Consider the following 4,483-nt stretch of genomic DNA (forward strand, 5'->3'; position numbering starts at 1 on the left):
ATGGGTGGATTTAGCTCAAAATGAGAAATTTCAGCAATATCAAGACAGTAATTTTTCAGGACTCCATTATTTTCTGTTGCTCACTTTTCTTGGTGTCAGACCTGAAGAAGCACCAGCTACACATACATCAAGATAAGAGCTATGCTTCCATTAATGAAAGGGGAGGGTTCGGTGGGAATCAAAGAGTGTTTTACATTGCAAATGGTAAAAGGGAATTTATTTCAAGACCTTATCTGGCTTTTGATCATCTGGACAGGTTTAAAGAAGGAAAAAAGTTGGTGTTTACTTTAAAGGCAAAAGTTGCCATTTCATTGCATCAAATCTGTGTTGTAGCTACCTGGACACATTGCTCCAAGGTAAACAGGGTGAACCTGTTCAGCCCAGGTATACAAGACAGTGGGTATTCTAATGAGAAAACGATCTTAATGCAACCAGTTTGTAAAGAGCAAAAGGACCTTCAAACTTTATGTCTGACTGCCTAAGTGAACAGCATCCTACAATAACCAGAGGTTATCACAGTTAATAAGCAAGTGTCCTTTCGCACTAAGAGAAACAGTGTTGCATCAAATGTGTTGCCAATGTGGGACCAAGACTCCAAGAGAGAACAAAGCTCACCTGGACTACCAATGTCAAAACCTTCAATCTTTCCAGGCTGCCCAGCTTTTTCTAACTTGTTCTGGCCATGCAGCTACTTCTCTGTGGATCCTCTAAGCTTAAACTCATGGATCTATCGACTGCTGCCCTGTCTCAATGAACTGCTGTGTCCTCTGCACCTTCTGATTTTTAACATGGTGTTTGGCAGTTGCTAATAAACATTGAATGAGCAAATAAATGAAACAGTGAGTGAACAAATGAATGAATGGAGTCCTGTCATTATTCAAGTATGATTATCATTACTTCAAGTTGCTCTCTTCATGTACACAGGAGGAAAAAATTTGAATCCCCAGTACAGCTTTAAACTTAGGCTGATGTCCATCAATGACATATGATAACCTAAGCATGACCCTTCACAGGTGTAAAATATCTGGCTAACCCTGATCAGGTAATCCTTTTCTTTCAGTCTCTATCAACCTTATTTTTATGGACTCCAACAATCTCTTTTCCACTTTGCTTCTATCTCCCCTCCATTTCTGCACTCACCTTTTCTGTGCTTCCATAGCATTCCCCCCTTAGTTTTTTATCAGTTTTAATTCTTTTTATGGCAAGTAAGGAAATCCAATCCAAATGGCTTAACCAAAAGAGAATCTGTCTCTCTTTCCACCTTTCCAAGAAGACTGTCTCTCTTTCCGTATGTTTAATGGTGCATTCCACCATGTTGATTACCTTCTTTGATGGGCTCTTCTCCAGGTTGTGAAGTATCTCTTGCAACCCCAATTTATAACATTGTAGGTTCAAGTCTGGCATAAAAGAAAGGGCCCTCTTCTTCAAATTTCAATTTTTTTAAAAAAGGTCCCAGAAATGAGCTTCCTTAGGTCTGGCTTGAGCTATACCATGCACATGGGCCAATCGTTATGCCCATGGGGTGAAATACACTGTTAAGATTGAACCAAGTCACACACTCCAAAGCTGGAGCCAGGGCAACCACTTTAGCCCAGTGCACTCGGGCTAATATTGAAGGATGTTTCCCCAAAACAAAATCAAGGCACTCTCACCCATAAGCCTGTTGAATGACAAAAACGAAAAATACCCAGTACTATCCTAAACTCAATTTCTGACTTTCTCATCTGTTCTTACTCCATCAGATATCCACATGATTCCATAAATTCCCTTTCTTCTCTTCCATTTTCTACAGATCTCTCTATTGATACCTTGGGCCCCACTTCAAACACACATTTTTGTTTCTGATTGCTCTCTGCCTCTTTGTTCAGCAATTTACCTTCTTCTACATATAGTCCAATTTTCGCCCAGTTTTAACCATCATCTCCAAGAAGTCTTTATTGAGTACCTGCTGGGTTAGAGCATAGTACCAGAACTGTAACATCTGCTGGAACTGTTTGCTTTCTTTAGCGACCTCAGAATCTCCCTCATTTTTCATCAGCCTTTTCCTTCTGTTTCTCTAACCCCATCAAAACCAAATATACCCAGGCTTCCCCATCCATCTTAGGAAACAAGACAAAACCACTTTCATTTAACCTTGGCAGTGTGCCCACTCCCACCCTTCTCTTTCCTGTTCTCTATCCCCTCCCCACTATGAAACTATCACTCCATCTCAACTCTCCCCTCCAGGCTTAAGCTCTTTGAACCTGTCTCTGCTTTCTTTCACCAAATTCATTTCTTACATCCATGAAGCTCTGTTTCTGTGGCTGTCTCCTTTCACCACCCTCCAAAATATTTCTTCATAGTCAAAATATTTGACCCCTCCCTTTCCCTCACCTTCCACTTCCAAAACGCCCTCAAGACCTTTCGAATAGATGTTCCTTAGCTCCATCCCTTTCCCTCTATTCTATCCGTGTCCACCATATTAGGAATTCTTTCATAGCTTACCCGTCTTCCTTGTTCGAGTCTTTTTAGCTTTTGATCAGTCCTTCCATCCTAGCTCCGAGATAATTTGTGAAACACTGTCCTTCTTCAACAACTTTTCATGGTGAGCCATAGAATAAAATTCATATGCCCCCATCTGTTCACCATCAGCCCTCATTTGCCATCACAATCCCAGTGCCTTGCACTCCGGATGCATTTGCTCACACTGATTCTTCCACATGGGATAATTTTCTCACCCACCCGACCCCCACTGCTGCACTGGAAAATTCCTATTGTTTTGCAGGTCAAACATCTCCAACTCTTTGAAGTCTTATTCCCTCTATCCCAGCACCTTCTTTCATCGTAAACAGAATTATTCCCTTCTTTTAACATCCATCACTCTGATTTATAACTGCTTACTTGTAATTGTCTTAATGCACCAGATCATGCAAAACCTGAGCTCTGTCCCCTTGCATCTCTGTCCCTCATGCCCTGTGCAGTCCTGGCACACACTTCACCATCCTCCATTCCTGGGCCTTCACTCTGCTCTACATTTCTTCCATATCCCAGATTGTTGCTTCTACATTTTCTCTTCCATCCTTTTCAGCCTTCCCACTCAGAGCAAGAACCCACAGAACCCTCCATGCTTCTTCCTATATGTTTTTTTTCCCCCCTGGAAAATCAAATCTGCTTCCAAGTGCTCACTCTCAGGCTTTGATCCATTCCTCACATCAGATTCTGCTTCCACCTGTGCACAATTCTGTTCACCTAACTAGTATCGATGGTTGAAAAACATTTTTTATTTCATAAATATCTATTGTCCCTGGGGATCTTGTTATCGATGGAACAATGCTTCTTTCCCTTTTGGTCCCGTCACTCATTGTTCACTGTCTTGGTGACAGTGTATTGCAGTGTATCACCTTCCACTGTCCAATCATTCTGCTGTTTTGATTTTTATTAAACTTTTTATTGTGAAATACTTTCAGACTTACAGAGGACAGTCACAAAAATAATACAAATCCCATGCAGAGAACTCTATCACATCCCCCCTCCCCCCAGATGCCACCAATTTTAACATTTTGCCGCATTTCCCATAGCATCCAATTGATCTATCTATCCGTTCTCTGAATACTTGAGTGTAGGTCATATACAACGTGCTGCTTGAATACGTAATACTTCCTGGTACATTTCCTAAGAACAAGGATATTCACTTAGGTAGCCACCATAACTGAAGTTATTAAGTTCAAGAAATTTAACATTGATATAAAGCTTACAGGCTATACTCCACCTCTTTTCTTGTCTCAATGATGTCCTTTAGAGCTTCTCTTCTCTCCTTTGATAGATCCCATCCAGGATCACATACTGCATTTAACTGTCATTGTCTCTTTAGTTGGTCTTTATTATATTTTTAAGTCGTGGGAACATAGGTACAACATAAACTTTCCCATATCGACCAATGCCAAGTATTCAATGGGATTTATCACACTCACTGTGTTGTGGTACCCTTGTCACCTTCCATTACTGAAACTCTCCCATCTCCCCAAAAAGAAACCCTAGACCTATTATGCATTAACTCCCCATCCCAGCTCCTGGCGACCAGTACTCTAATTTGTGTTTCTACAAGCTTGCATATTCTCTCATATTTTCTTGTATTCACCATAAGGCTTAAATTTAACATCCTAAAGCTATAACAATCTCACTTGCTTTGATACCAACTTGACTTCAATAGTACACACACGCACTACATTTCTATACACCTATATCCCCTACCTTTTGTAGTTTTTGTTACAAATTACATGTTTATACATTATGAGTTCAAAACCACTGATTTCTCATTGTATTTTATGCATTTGCCATTTAGATCTGTAGGAAGTAAAAACATGGAGTCACAACCAAAACTACGATAATGATAATACTGGCATTTACATTTACCCATGTCATTACCCTTTCTGGAGATTTTTATTTCAACATGTCAATTTGAAACTATCGTCTAGCATCCTTTCCTTTCACCCTGCAGAACTCT

Source organism: Tamandua tetradactyla, chromosome 6, assembly GCF_023851605.1.
Source record: "Tamandua tetradactyla isolate mTamTet1 chromosome 6, mTamTet1.pri, whole genome shotgun sequence".
NCBI lineage: Eukaryota > Metazoa > Chordata > Mammalia > Pilosa > Myrmecophagidae > Tamandua > Tamandua tetradactyla.